The sequence below is a fragment of the Camellia sinensis genome, chromosome 8 (genome assembly GCF_055761805.1).
Source record: "Camellia sinensis isolate YWXY chromosome 8, ASM5576180v1, whole genome shotgun sequence".
In the NCBI taxonomy this organism is placed as follows: domain Eukaryota; kingdom Viridiplantae; phylum Streptophyta; class Magnoliopsida; order Ericales; family Theaceae; genus Camellia; species Camellia sinensis.
In genome coordinates, this window is record NC_138968.1 from 26,349,939 (window position 1) to 26,366,501 (window position 16,563).

Below are 16,563 nucleotides of genomic sequence, written 5' to 3' on the forward strand. Positions count from 1 at the left end.
AATAAGAACGAAAATAGCTCTAAGACAGGTAGAAAATCAATGCAAGAATGGGGAATAATGGGACTAGATTCTCACCCTTGAAGACCCCTTTACAAATGATGCTCCAATGGCTCTCCTTGGCTTGAATCCAACACCAAAACTTCAAAATCAGTCCCTTAGAACCTCAGTAGCTAAGTGAAGGTGAAACACTAGGTGTTTGTGTGCAATAGTATGGACTAAACACACTAAAACACACACAAGAGGGAAAAAGAGAGAGATAAGGTGTATCAAACCCTAACCCTAGAACTCAAACCCTAACAATGGCTGTCTAAGCTCTCTCAAGTGTCTAACCTCTTGCCACAAGAGAGAGTCCCTCTCTATATAGAAGCCTTTGTCTCGTAAAGCTTACAAGACAAGCTTCATAAGAGGGAGATCCCTCCATACACGTGTATGGAGGGGAGCAAAAGCAAGACAGCTGTCTTAAAATATCTGCAAAAGCAGATGCACAGTAGTCGGCCGGCCAAAAATGCCATCTTGGCCAAAAGTAGTGCCGACCGGCACTAAATAGTGCAGACCGGCAACAAAAAGTGTCGGCCGGCAATAAAAAGTGCCGATGGAAGCAAAAACCAGCCGGTGGCCTCTAGCCACTGCCGGTGGTGGGTGGGGATGGTCTACAAGCCCTACCCTGCCTCTCCAAGGCAAAACACAAGTGTTTGGTGTAAAACCAGACACTAAACAGTCAAGTTCGGAGATCCTGAGGCAAGGCGCGCGAGCTGAGACCTCCGGGAACTCCAAACGAACACAAACACGGATAATCACCGAGTGTTCAAACGGTGACGTCCAAGTCTTGAGGACGGTAAAAAATGGGGTGTCTACAGATACCACCCCTGAGCAGCTTGTGGGATTGGTCTTCCCAGGTGGTGCTAGCCCAACCCTAACCTTTTTTGATAGAGAACTACCGCCAGAAGGCTTAGCGCATAACAAACCACTGTGCATATCTATTGAGTGCAGAGAAAAATGGGTACGGGTGGTGTTGATAGACACTGGTTTGGCTATCAATGTATGTCCATCTTGCACAGCTTATGCCATTGGCCTGAAACCAGCAGATTTTGTACTACAGCTCAAGTGATTCGGGCATATAATAACACGAGCAGGGAAGTTATGGGCACAGTACAAATCCGAATTCAGGTTGGCCCAGCTCAATAGGACATCAAGTTTCATGTTAGACGTCCTGGCCACCTTCAACTTACTACCAGGAAGACCCTGGCTGCACCTTGTGAAAGTAGTCTCTTATACCTTTTACCAAATGCTGAAATATCCCTCACAGGAAGGGGGTAGCAATTGTCTTTGGGAACTCATCCACATCTGCCACCAGAGGTAACCACACCAGTGCTGGAAATCGACCATAGCGAGGAAAATGTATTCTTCTCAGGGTTTAGTTTGGTTGAGGCCCGGGTAGTGCAAACCATCTTGGCAGCAGATAAGGGTATGTATGTCAGCGCCCAGTCTATTTATTTCATAAACAAACTATAACATATGCCAAGAATGGGACTTGGAAGAAGTGGTCGGAAGGGCGTCACAGCACTGGCCGATGTGACACATAATCCACATGCCTTTGGTCTTGGCTATGTGCCCACCAAAAAGGATAGGGTTCGGAAAAGGGAAGAGATGACAAGCAGAGCTAGAGCCAAGTAGATCGAGAAACGCTATGAGCTTGTTCACACGCTGATCCGCGGAACACTAAATGGTCACTTTGTTTGGGAGGGAGAGGATTTCCTCTTTTGCGGTTTTTTCGAGCCTTGGATGAATTCTGCAAAGCAGCGTGTCCCCAGCTTCGAAAGCTTTTTCAACTTGCACTTGCAAGAGAGTGATGCCAAGGAAAATGTTAAACCGAGTGCTAAAGCTGAACAGGGCATAGAAATTGACTCCGACAACAACGAGCTTGGAGTAGGGGTAGCACTGGCATGTCTCATTTCAGATCCTCTGGTCAATTCGGAGAGCTTGGGAGATAACCTTACCATCTCCATGATCAGGAAAAAACTAGGTATGAACCCAACCAGTGGCATTTTGGAAGCATCAAGGGCACTATCTCTTACTTGGCAGCTGGAGAAAGGCTACCTTTCCAGTTCTTAATCAGATGATAAGCCAAAATCTGATTCCATAGAGTCTGTGGGGTCGGGATCAGATTCAAGTCAGTGTGAGAGGTCTGAGTTTGGCATTCTCGGGGGTGGTAACCCGGATGCCAAGGTCCTGTCTAGATCTTTCTTTTCTTTTTCTTTTGAGTCTGTTGTAACCAAAGAGGTGGGCATGTTGAATGAGAACTCTGCAAATTTTGAGTGCTTCTATATGCTGCTTATTTATTGCCATGACCAATATTTTCAAACTTTTAATGAAAACGAAGAGGAAGAAATTCCTCTAGCTTTGAAAAACTTAATTAATCAAGAGGAGGAGAGGTATATTAAACCCTGTATTGATGAAATCATTGCCATTAATGTGGCTATTAAGAAGGATCCACGCATGGTCCAGATCGGGTCACATTGTCTTTGGAGGAACGTGAACACTTGGTCGCTTTATTAAAAGATTTCAAAGATGATTTCGCATGGTCCTACGAAGACATGCCTGGAATCGATCCTGAGATCGTATAACACCGAATCCCTCTTGACCCTGATGTCCGACCAGTCAAGCAAAAGTTGCATAGAATTCACCCAGATTGGGCATTAACGATCAAAGAAAAGGTCACCAAACATATCGAGGCAAGTTTCTTGTTAGTATCCGAGTATCCAACCTGGTTGGCCAACATCGTCCCAGTGCCGAAGAAGGATGGCAGAATTCGGGTTTGTGTAGACTTCCAAGACTTAAACAAAGCCAGTCTGAAAGATGACTTTTCTCTACCACATATTGATGAGTTGGTAGACTTCACTGTAGGCCATGCATTGCTTTCCTTCATGGATGGATTTTCCGGGTATAATTAGATCCTGATGGCTCCCGAAGACAGAGAGAAAACTGCGTTTACTACGCTGTGGGGAACGTATTGCTACCGAGTCATGCCATTTGGCTTGAAAAATGTTGGGGCTACTCATCAGAGGATTGCAACCACCATTCTGCATGATATGATCCACAAAGAGGACGAAGTGTACGTGGACGACATGATAGTCAAGTCTAAAGACCGAAAGGGCCATTACACCTGTAAACACTCCATTTTTGACCGACTTTAAGACTCAGACGTCATCATTTGTGCACTCGATGATTGCGCATGTTTGTACTCGTTTTGAGTTTCTGAAGATCTCGGCCGTGCGCCTTGTCTTTGAGCCTCTAAACCCTCTGTGTTTTGGCCAGGTTTTTGGACCGGACATTGGTGTCTTTGCTTGGAGGGAGAGAGAGGCCTGTTGGCCACTTTTTGTAGCTGTAGGCTACTTTTCCCTCTTGCAAGCCACTTGTAGTGGCCGGTAGGCTAGTTTCCGGGGCTTTCGGCTGAGCGCCTTGTCTCGGGGCCTCTTGGATCCCTTACTTTTGGTTTGTTTTTGGACCTTACCTTGTTACTCCTTGCTTGGAAGGGGAGAGGGGGGGGGGGGGAGGGGGGGGAGGGCCTATCAGCCACTTTTGGCAGCTGTAGGCCACTTTTCCCTCTTGTAGGCCACTTGAAGTGGCCGATGGCCATTTTTTTATTTTTGTAGATAGTTTTGGTGCCAGCTGTGCTAGCTGTGGGTCACTGAATGCATGCTCCCTAGGGAGGGATTCAAGCAAGCTCTAAGCTTGTCAAGCAAGCTTCTCCTTGCTTTGCTTATATAAGAGGAGGTGTGTCATGACACGAACCCGATCCCGTGGGTTAAGGACATAACCATCCAGTAATCATGAGATTACCTACGGCTTCAAACCAATCCAAACGTATTTTAACAGAGTTAATGGGGGCCAAACGGAAGCAATTTAAAACTTTGTCCATGGAGCTGTACTTACATGGCACATCATAACAAACCATACATATGCATGTAAATAACTCACAACAAAATATGTACCACACCAGGTTCTGTACATACAGGATCATAATAGTCTAAGTGAACCCATCAAAACTATATACAACATATGCATAGTCTTCGCCAACATGACAGAATATAAATACATCACAAAAGGGCGAAGACAGGTCGTGCGTGAGACACAAGGGCTGACTCTCCCAAAACCTTTGTTGTTCCATACAGACATCACTAGGGCTGGGTCTGGACTTCTCTTGGCTCACATACAAACACATGAATGAGCATGAACGATAGCCCAATGAATAATATCAATTAAAGAAACTATACAGACGATATGTAGAACAACATGCTTCAAACGGCCTTGGGCCCAATTCATATTTCAATTTAACATATATACACAATTTAGGTCAAGTGACTGCGGTTCCAAACAAACTGGCCTTTGGCCCATTCAAACTTTCATTTGTGCGAAAACGGGCTTTGGCCCATTCAGATGACAAACTGGCCTTTGGCCAATTCATTCGTTCATGTCGAAATGGCCTTTGACCCATTCATTCTTGCCAAAACGGCCTCCGGCCCATTCATTCATTTCAAAACGGCCTCCGGCTCATATATTCATGTCAAAACGGCCTCCGGCCCATTCATTCTATTATTCAGATCAGACTGGCCTCTAGCCCACTCATTCGGTATAGCAAATATTGTCCACCAATCGAATCAATAAACTTATAAAACTTACGTAGAAGTAAGCAATTGGACAACAACATATTTCAAACATCTCTGTTAAGATATTACTCACAGTGATCGGTTGGTTGGTTTGCCCTGGAGCTCGACCCTACACATTCTATGAACACAAAAGGGTCACAAACAATTTGATCCGTTCTAAATTCACATTTTTCTCTTTAGGCTTCATTCTTATCTCTTTAACTCAATTACAATGCTCAATGCATGCCTAAGAGTACTTCGAAGTGAAAGAGAACAAAAAATGAAACACGGAATGTATTTTCAAAATTTCAGAAAACAGGATCCTCGCTCGAGCGTGGAATTCCCCGCTCGAGCGTACCCTTGAAGCCTGCAAAAGTACTGGATGCATCAAATTTACGCTCGAGCTTGAAGTCTAGGGCTCGAGCGGAAGGCCTCACTATATGGCTCCCCGCTCGAGTGTGAAATTACCCCGCTCGAGCGGACACCATGTCTGCAAAAAGTGCTGGATGCATCAAAATTACGCTCGAGCGTGAAGTCTGGTGCTCGAGCTGAAGGTCTGTCTACATAGTTCCCCGCTCGAGCATGAACTTACCCGCTCCAGCGGACATCCAAGTCTGCAAAAAAATACTGGGAGCATGAAATTCACGCTCGACCGGCGGTTTCCCTGATCGAGCGGACATCAAATTTTCTGGGTTTTCCAGAACATGTTCTTGAGCTCCAATTCGACATTCAATGGCTCTAAATGCATGCTTTTGGCCCAAACTTCACATAATCATATACCAACATGGTACCAACACCAAATTACAACACAATGGAGCTCAATTTCACAAATCAAACACATGCATGTCCCAAATTGACTCAAACTCATCACCAACACACTAAATTCAAACATGCAAGACTCAAACTCCCATGGTTTGCACTTGCATGTGAAATATACACAATGTCCTCAACTTTATTGGTGAAAAGGTGATCAAATATATGGACTTAAACCAAAAATTCAACATGGATCATACACATTGTGCTCAAATATGGAAATTCATAGTAATTCCCTACATGCATGCATCTATTGGCTTTAAATTCAACAAATACAACTCAATTTCCTTATAATCAAACTAATTCATGTTCTTGCCCATTAATCAAACTTGAATTCACAATTTACAACATTAAACTCATGAATTCACTTACCTAAGAGTTCAATCTTCCAAACTATAGCAATTTCTTGAGTTTAATCTTCAAATTCCCCAAACCTTGAGCCAAGATTACACAATTCTCTCCCTCTCTCTCTCTATAGCCGGCCGTCTCTCTATTTTTGAGTTCAAATCAGCCAAATGAAGTTATAAAGAGAGAATAGAGGGTATAGTGCCTTATTACAACAAACCCCACTAATTCCAATTTAAAAATAACAAATAATTGGGCACTAATTCATCAATTTTATCAATTAATTCTGATCTGAATCAATTTCCAATCAAATTTCACCGTAGGCTCTAAAAATTACGCTAATCACAATGGCACAATAAATTTAGGGTTCTTTGGCCGATAAGGTCTTCAATTTAATTTCCAAAGCAGACAATCAAACAGATATTCTTACGGTGAACAGATAGAAATTCAAAACCACATATTTCCACATAGTGGCTCACAAAATCATATTAAACACATAATCATGCTCATATTAAGGACCAATTAACATATTACGGAACATGGATATCACAGTCTTCCCCCCTTTAGGAAGTTTGGTCCTCCAAACTTATTTTACCTTCGTTGGGAAACAAATGTGGATAGCGTAGTTGCATTTCCTCCTCTTTTTCCCATGTAGCATCCGTCCTATAATGTTCTTTCCATTCCACTTTCACCATTGGGATGGACTTGCTTCTCAATTGTTTCACTTGCCGATCAACAATTCGTTCCGGCCATTCGGCGTATTCCATATTTTCATCAATAGCTACCTGGTGATAATCAATCACATGAAATGGGTCTCGGAGGTAACCCCTCAACATCGACACATGAAACACGTTATGGATTTGTTCGAATCCCGGTGGCAAAGCAACTCTATAGGCAACTGGGCCAAGCCTTTCTAGAATCTGAAACGGCCCAATGTAACGGGGCGACAACTTGCCCTTCTTTCCAAACCTGATTTGGCCTTTCATCGGAGATACACGGATGAACACATGGTCACCAACCTCATACTCAAGAGGTCTTCTCTGAACATCTGCATAATTCTTTTGTCGGTCCTGAGCTGTTTTGAGCCTTTGCCGAATAATCTTGATTTTCTCAGAAGTGTCTTGCACAATTTCAGGCCCAAGTAAAGCTCTATCCCCGACTTCTGTCCAACAAAAAGGTGATCTACACCTTCCACCATAAAAAGTCTCGTAGGGTGCCATACCGATGCTGGAGTGGAAGCTGTTATTGTATGCAAACTCTGTAAATGGCAAATAGTCTGCCTAACTCCCCTGAAAGTTTAAAGCACACATCCGAAGCATATCTTCCAAAGTTTGTATTGTTCATTCTGATTGCCCATCAGTTTGTGGGTGGAATGCAGTACTGAATCTCAGTTCTGTCCCCATAGCTTCCTGCAAACTTTTCCACAATCTAGATACAAATTTCTGATCTCTATCCAACACAATAGATACTGGAACTCCGTGTAAACGGACAATCTCATCAAAATATATAGTAGCCAATCTATAAGCATTAAATGTAGTTCTAATAGGTAGAAAATGTGCAGATTTAGTCAGTCTATCAACTACAACCCAAATAGAATCCATACCTCGAGAAGTTCGAGGTAGGCCAACAACGAAATCCATAGTCACATGTTCCCACTTCCATTCAGGAATAGGGAGAGGTTGAAGTAGACCGCCTGGTTTCTGATGTTCAGCTTTGACTTGCTGACATTGAAGACACTTGGACACATATTCTGCAATCTCTTTCTTCATTTTAGGCCACCAATAGGTTTGTTTCAAATCCCGATACATTTTATTATTACCCAGATGCATAGCAAATACGGATCTGTGGGCTTCATCTAAAACCCTCTTCTTTAGTCCCGGAATATCTGGGACACACATTTTGTTCCGAAATCTCAACACTTCATTCTCAATGCCAAACTCTGCTTTCGGACTTGTCTCAAATTCATCTATTACTTTCTTGAGGAATTCATCCTCTTTTTGCTTCTGCTTGATTTCGTCAATGATTGCCGGCTCGGTTGTAATAACGGCTATCAGTCTGCCCTATTCACACATTACCACTTCAATTTCAGATTTTTCAAAATCTTGCAAGATTTCTCTCTGTTCAATAAGCAAACAAGCCATACTTCCCGTCGATTTTCTGCTCAAGGCATCAGCAACTGTGTTAGCTATCCTGGGGTGATACTGAATCTCTAAATTATAATCCTTTATCAATTCTAGCCATCTCCGCTGCCGCATATTCAACTCTTTTTGTGTGAAAAAGTATTTCAAACTTTTGTGATTCGTGTAGACTTCACACTTTGTTCCATACAGATAATGCCGCCAAATTTTCAAAGCAAAAATAACTGCGGCCAATTCTAGGTCATGTGTTGGATAATTCTTCTCGTGTGGCCTCAACTGTCGAGAGGCGCAAGCAATAACCTTTCCGTTCTGCATTAACACAAAACCCAAACCTTTATAAGACGCATCACTAAAAATTATAAAATTCTCCGTACCTGATGGTAGTGTCAAAATTGGTGCAGTGGTCAATCTTGTTTTCAGTTCATGAAAAGCAGCTTCTCTTTCGTCATTCCATTCAAACGGTTGCCCTTTACGTGTTAATTGGGTGAGAGGCACAGCTAATTTCGAAAAGTCCTTCACAAACCTCTTGTAGTACCTAGCTAAGCCCATAAAACTACGAACTTCTGTCACATTGGTCAGTGTAGGCCAACTCACAATCGCCTCTATTTTCTGCGGGTCCACTGAAATTCCTTCCTTGTTAATTACATGCCCTAAGAAAATAACTTCATCCAACCAAAACTCACATTTCTTTAGTTTAGCAAATAATTTCCTTTCCCGAAGTATTTGTAGAACAGTTCTCAAATAATGTTCATGTTCAAGTCTATCTTTAGAATATATCAAAATATCATCGATAAAAACCATAACAAATTCGTCAAGGTAGGTTTTAAAAATTTGGTTCATTAAGGCCATAAATGCTGCCGGAGCATTAATCACTCCAAATGGCATAATAAGAAACTCAAAATGTCCATACCTTGTTTTGAATGCGGTTTTCTCAACATCCTCTGCCTTAACTTTCCGCTGATGATACCCGGATCTCAAATCAATCTTAGAAAACACCTGTGATCCCTGCAACTGGTCAAATAAGTCATCAATACAGGGTACGGGATATTTGTTCTCTATTGTTACCTTGTTCAATTCCCGATAATCGATGCACAAACACAAAGTTCCATCCTTCTTTTTCACAAACAATACTGGTGCACCCCAAGGCGAAGTGCTAGGTCAAATAAACCCCTTGTCAAGCAGGTCTTGCAATTGTTCTTTCAATTCTTTCATTTCGGCAGTAGCCATTCTGTAGGGAGTTTTAGAAATGGGCTGGGTGCCTGGCACAGTTTCAATAGTGAACTCTATTTCCCTATCTACCAATTCCCCTGATAATTCATTTGGGAACACATCTGAAAATTCTCTAACAGTAGGGATATCATTCAGTTCAACATTCACAGATTGTTTAGACAACACATAGCACAAATAACCCTGGCACCCTTTCCTGATCAATTTACATGTTTTCATTGCAGATATCAAATAAGGTGGAGGCACTAGCCCATTAACCACAAACACAATCTCTTTCTGTTCTGGTGGTTTAAACACAACCCGTTTTGTCACACAATCAATGGTGGCACAATATCTGGTCAACCAATCCATGCCCAAAATTACATCGAAATGCCTAAAGTTCAAGGGTAACAAATCTACATATAGGCTAGCATCCTCAACACGCATATTACAAAATCAGTATATAGATTCACATAATAAAGATTCCCCAGATGGAACAGACACACATAGCAGATATGGTAGTAATTCTAAGGGTCTATTCAGTCTAGATGCAAATGCATATGTCACAAAAGAGTGTGTGGATCCGGAGTCAATTAGCACAAAAGCTTCCTGATTACATATAGAAATAGTACTTGAGACAACTGCATTGGCATTCCGTGTATCACCCGGAACAAGTGCAAAAACTCTCCCCTGTCTCACGGTATCCCCGGTGGTAGCGGATCTCAAAGTATTTCCCGGCTTTGGGATCGATGCAGTGGAACTAGCAGCTATCTTTCCACCATTTTGATTACAATCTCGGGCCATATGCCTTTGTTTCCCATATTTGAAACAGGCTCCTGATGCACGGTAACAAACTCCACGGTGCCTTTTGCTACAAATATTGCACATGGGAGCTGTGTCTTGGGAAGAATTCGAAGTATTTGAGGAGCCCGTGTTTTGCTTTTTTAGAAATTTCTTCTTTGAAAAGAAGCCTTGCCTTTTGTTGCCTTTCCATTCTGTTGTAGACTTAGTCTGTCTAGCTATGTTAGCTTTTGATATGATAGCCCTGTCTAGCACCCCAATGTAAGTTTCCAGCTTCAAGACATTCACTCTCTCTAAAATGTCACTTCGAATCCCACCTTCAAAATGCCTTGCTTTCTTGTAATCGGTATCAATCACATGAGGTGCAAACCTGGCCAATTCAGTGAATTTGGCCTCATACTTGGCTACAGTCATACTGTCTTGCTGAAGTTCCATGAACTCTACTACTTTCTTGTCTCGAACACACTGCAGAAAGTACTTGTCATAGAAAATTTCAAAAAATTTCACCCAATCAACATCCTTGTGATTTTCTCGCATTAACATCCACCATCTTCTTGCCTCGTCTTCTAGCATAAAAGTGGATAGAAGCACTTTCTGGGTCTCCGAGCAAGGGAACACTTCAAACAATTTCTCAATGTCGAGAACCCATGCCTCGGCTTTCAACGGATCTAATCCACCATGGAACTGTGGTGGTTTCATCTTCTTGAATTCTTTGGTGAGAGCTATTATCCGATCATCATTCTGATTATCTGGCACGGGTAGTGCCGGAGGTGGAGGTAGCGGGTGTGGTTGCTGCCACTGTTATTGCCACTCCTGTTGCTGTCTCAAAGCTTCTGCCATTTCCTGAATCAACCTTTCCATTCTATCTATTCTGGCAGTAGAGGACTCTTTTATCTCATCACCTCTTGTTCTCAATATCTGATTAAACTTACATTATACTTTGTACAAAAGATTCACATATATGCATATATTAAAGAGCATACATATTCAAATAATTTGCAAAGCAAGCAAATCACAAACTTATAACACATAGTTGTTCATATCAAAACATTTAAGCATATTTTTGATGCTTTCAAATTCAGACTTATCACATGAATGCATCCTAGATCTTTTCTAGATGCTTATTGCTCATTTGGACAAGTGTGTGAGTTATTAACTCGTGCTCTGATACCATTCTGTCATGACCCGAACCCTCCCCTGTAGGTTAAGGACATAACCGTCCAGTAATCATGAGATTACCTATGGCCTCAAACCAATCCAAACATATTTTAACAGAGTTAATGGGGGCCAAACAGAAGCAATTTAAAACTTTGTCCACGGAGCTGTGCTTACATGGCACATCATAACAAACCATACATATGCATATTAATAACTCACAACAAAATATGTACCACACCAGGTTCCGTACATACAAGATCATAATAGTCTAAGTCAACCCATCAAAACTATATACAACAGATGTAAAGTCTTCGCCAACATGACAGAATATAAATATATCACAAAAGGGCGAAGACGGGTCTCGTGCGTGAGACACAAGGGCTGACTCTCTGAAAACCTTTGTTGTTCCACACAGACATCACTGGGGCTGGGTTGGGACTTCTCTTGGCTCATCTACAAACACATGAATGAGCGTGAGCGATAGCCCAGTGAATAATATCAATTAAAGAAACTAGACAGATGATATGTAGAACAACATGCTTCAAACGGCCTTGGGCCCAATTCATATTTCTATTTAACATATATACACAATTTAGGTCAAGTGACTGCGGTTCCAAACAAACTGGCCTTTGGCCCATTCAAACTTTCGTTTGTGCCAAAACGGGCTTTGGCCCATTCAGATGACAAACTGGCCTTTGGCCCATTCATTCGTTCATGTCGAAATGGCCTCTGACCCATTCATTCTTGTCAAAACGGCCTCCGGTCCATTCATTCTTGTCAAAACGGCCTCTGGCCCATTCATCCATGTCAAAATGGCCTTCGGCCCATTCATTCATCTCCAAACGGCCTCCGGCCCATACATTCATGTCAAAACCACCTTCGACCCATTCATTCTATTATTCAGATCAGACTGGTCTCCGGCCCACTCATTCGGTATAACAAATATTGTCCACCAATCGAATCAATGAACTTATAAAAATTACATAGAAGTAAGCAATTGGACAACAACATATTTCAAACATCTCTGTTAAGATATTACTCATAGTGATCGGTTGGTTGGTTTGCCCTAGAGCTCGACCTTACATATTCCATGAACACAAAAGTGTCACAAACAATTCGATCCGTTCTAAATTCACATTTTTCTCTTTAGGCTTCATTCTTATCTCTTTAACTCAATTACAATGCTCAATGCATGCTTAAGAGTACTTGAAAGTGAAAGAGAACAGAAAATGAAACACAGACTATCTTTTCAAAATTTCAGAAAATAGGGTCCCCGCTTGAGCGTGGACTTCCTCGCTCGAGCGTACCCTTGAGGCCTGCAAAAGTACTGGATGCATCAAATTTACGCTTGAGCTTGAAGTCTAGCGCTTGAGCAGAAGGCCTTACTACATGGCTCCTCGCTTGAGCGGACACCATGTCTGCAAAAAGTGCTGGATGCATCAAAATTACGCTCGAGCGTGAAGTCTGGCGCTCGAGCTGAAGGTCTGTCTACATAGTTCCCCGCTCGAGCGTGAACTTACCCGCTCAAGCGGACATCCAAGTCTACAAAAAAATACTGGGAGCACGAAATTCACGCTCAACCGGCGGTTTCCCCGCTCGACCGAACATCAAATTTTCTGGGTTTTCCAGAACATGTTCTTGACTCCAATTCTACATTCAATGGCTCTAAATGCATGCTTTTGGCCCAAACTTCACACAATCATATAACAACATGGTACCAACACCAAATTACAACATAATGGAGCTCAATTTCAAGAATCAAACACATGCATGTCCCAAATTGACTCAAACTCATCACCAACACACTAAATTCAAACATGCAAGACTCAAACTCCCATGTTTTGCACTTGCATGTGAAACATACACAATGTCCTCAACTTAATTGGTGAAGAGGTGATCAAATACGTGGACTTAAACCAAAAATTCAACATGGATCATACACATTATGCTCAAATATGGAAATTCATAGTAATATCCTACATGCATGCATCTATTAGCTTTAAATTCAACAAATACAACTCAATTTCCTTATAATCAAACTAATTCATGTTCTTGCCCATTAATCAAACTTGAATTCACAATTTACAACATTAAACTCATGAATTCACTTACCTAAGAGTTCAATCTTCCAAACTATAGCAATATCTTGAGTTTAATCTTCAAATTCCCCAAACCTTGAGCTAAGATTACACAATTCTCTCCCTCTCTCTCTCTCTATAGCTGGCCCTTTCTCTATTTTTGAGTTCAAATCAGCCAAATGAAGTTATAAAGAGAGAATAGAGGGTGTAGTGCCTTATTACAACAAACCCCACTAATTCTAATTTAATAATAATAAATAATTGGGCACTAATTCATCAATTTAATCAATTAATTCTGATCTGAATCAATTTCCAATCAAATTTCACCGTAGGCTTTAAAAATTACGCTAATCACAATGGCGCAATAAATTTCGGGTTCTGTGGCCGATAAGGTCTTCAATTTAATTTCCAAAGCAGACAATCAAACAGATATTTCTACGGTGAACAGATAGAAATTCAAAACCACATATTTCCACATAATGGCTCACAAAATCATATTAAACACATAATCATGCTCATATTAAGGACCAATTAACATATTACAGAACAGAGATATCACAAGGTGCCTCCCCCCTTCTTGAAGGTTTAGAATTTTTTGAAGACAAAAATCTACTATCTCTCTCTAGAATTCTCTCTCTATATATATTTTTGTGCTTGAAAGTGCTTGAAAGTGGGAATTCTTGGTGCATTTGCAAAGGGACTCTTGATCAAACACCTGCACCTTGAAGCTAAGGTACTTGGAGGTCTCATTTGAGTTCTTAAAGACTAATTTTGGCTCAGAAGTTGCTGATTTTAAAGTTGTGCTTCAAGGGTGAGTGTTTTCCCTCTTTAAGCTTTATTTTGGTCAAGTGTCTGGCCACCTTTGCATGCTATTTTAGGCCTAGCTTTCGACTACAAAAACCTTTGGTTTTAAGTGTTAAAAATGGTTGTTTGAGGCCTTGTTTGAGTTAGGGGTGGTCTACTCCCCCTTGTGGCTTATTTTGCTTTGCTTTGATCTATGTTTTAAAGCCTTTGAGATCACCTTTTCTTAGCCTTTTAACCACTAAATTCTAGAGGAATTTTAGTGGTGGAAAGTGGGTTTTAGGACCCAAAATAGGAGGGGGTAGTCCCCCCTCCTCTTGTCTTGATAGTATGTGTTGTTAGCCTATCAAATGAACATGTTTTTCTACTCTTTTGGGGCTCCAGATTAACATGTTTATGGTCTTATTTTAGCATGTTATAACTCTGTTTATGGCTGGTTTGGTCACCTCTTGCATGCTTTATACACTTGTAGTGTAATCCTACTTGCTAGCCTAACATGCTTCATGTCTTAGTCTATAATTCTAGCATGTTTTGGCTCCACTCTAGCATGTTTTTGGCCATTATTTGACATGCCTTAACTCTGATTTTGGTTGGTTGGCCCACCTCTTGTTTGGTTTTTGCACTTGTAGTGCAATCATGCTTATTATCCTAGCGTACTTGGTGATTTGGCTTACCATTCTAGCTTGTTTTGGCTACACTCCAACATGTTTTTGGAATTGTTTTAGCATGCTTTAGGACTGTTTTGAGTGGTCTTGGCCTCTTGGGGCTTGGTTTGTATAGCTATGCCATAGTTGGCTTTGCTAGTCTTGTGTTTTGAGACCAATAGCATGCCTTATTTGTGATGTTTTTGTGATATGGCATCATTTGATATGTAATTTCAGAGCTTATGTCTTTGCCATGCTTCCACTTAAATCACTCTTTCAATGCTTTTGAAAAGTTGAGCATTATGCCTTGTTTATGAGCCAATACTTGAGCATATTTTTCTTGCCATCTACGCTACAAGTCTAGCATGTTTTTGCTCCTATTTTGACCTGCCTTAGGTCTGTTTTGAATGGTTAAGGTCATTTGAGCATTGCTTAGTATGGTTGTAGTGTAAAGGGCCTTGACTAGCTTTGAGTTTTGGGGCCTTTAACATGTTGGGCATGTGATGTTTGCATGGTATGGCACCATTTGGCATGTAATTTCAGTGTATATAGTGTAGTCACACTCTCATACACTTCACTTCTTCGTAGCTTTTGAGGGTTGTGTATTATGCCTTGCTCATAGGCCAACACGTGTGCATGTTTTTTTAGCATTTTGAGCTCCCATCTCAGCATGTTTAGGCCACTGTTTTGTCATGTTTAACCTCTCTTTGGGGTTGGTTTGGTCATTTAAGTTTGGTATTGCATGCCTTTTGTGAAATGCTCTTTACTAGCTTTGATGTTTTTGGCCTTCAACATGTTATGCTTGCATTGTTTGCATGCCTTAAGGTCTTTAGCATCCCATTTCAACTTTGAAAGAGGTCTTAAGCCCTTTGTTGGTTTGAGCACGAAATTGAGGCGTTCATGCCTAATGGTTTTAGCCTTCTCTTGAGGGTTTCTACTAACCAATGGCATGATGCTTCTTTCATGCTCAAGAAGCTTGTGGCTTGGACCCTCTTTCCAATTAGAGGACTTCTCACTTTTGGACTTAACCGGTTAAAGGCCTTATCGGTTATCTAAAATGAGTAAACAAAATGAATCAAACTAAAAGCATGCCAAGATAACATGTTTGAGTTGCATTGCATGTGTTTGGATCGGACATTAATCCAAACACGAGAAACGAGGGACATTTCTTACTCAAAGTGATGAAATGTGCCTCATTTCTTAGTCATCGTCCCCCTTGATTGTGGATGATAGGGTGGAGGCCTCTTGAGTCTCATGTGTTATTGTGCATTCATTAACTTGTACAAACTTGGCTTCTTGGCCATCGTGCATTGTCATGCTCGGTTGATGGCCCGAGAGTCGAGTACCACACTCATTTGAGCTTGAGAAATGATAATAAGGGTGGTTGTACACACATACCCTGCAAATGCCTTCCTTTGCCCTTTTTGTACTCTGTTTGCAGCAAAATTGAAGTGTGCAGAAGCAAGTGGCCAACTGGCCAGGGCAAGTGACCGACCGACCACGTTAAGTGGCCGACCGACCAACCTCCATAAGTGGCTGACAGTTCTTATTCTCAGAGATGGTCAGAAGTTGTTCTGGTTCTGGAGCAGAAATAGCCTGGAGATTGGTTCAGTGTTCAGGAATCAAGGCAAATGCAAACAGAGGCAACCGGTGGCAAGGCGACGGATTTTCGGGAGGAAGCCGATCAAGCATGCATGTATCCCTCGTCCCGAGGCCTTTTAATTGTTTTGCTTAGCTAGTTAATTCGTTGGTTTTGTACTTAAATAGTTAATGTGCTTAGCTAGTTATTCAATTATGTTGTAATTAATTAGCTAGAATAGTTAGTTAATTAGTTGGTTTGTAATAGTTAGCTTAATTAGCGTAGCTAGTTAGCTGTCTTTTATTCAGACCCTCCGTCGAGAGGGAAAATGTTGTAATAAGTGTGCGTGTGTGT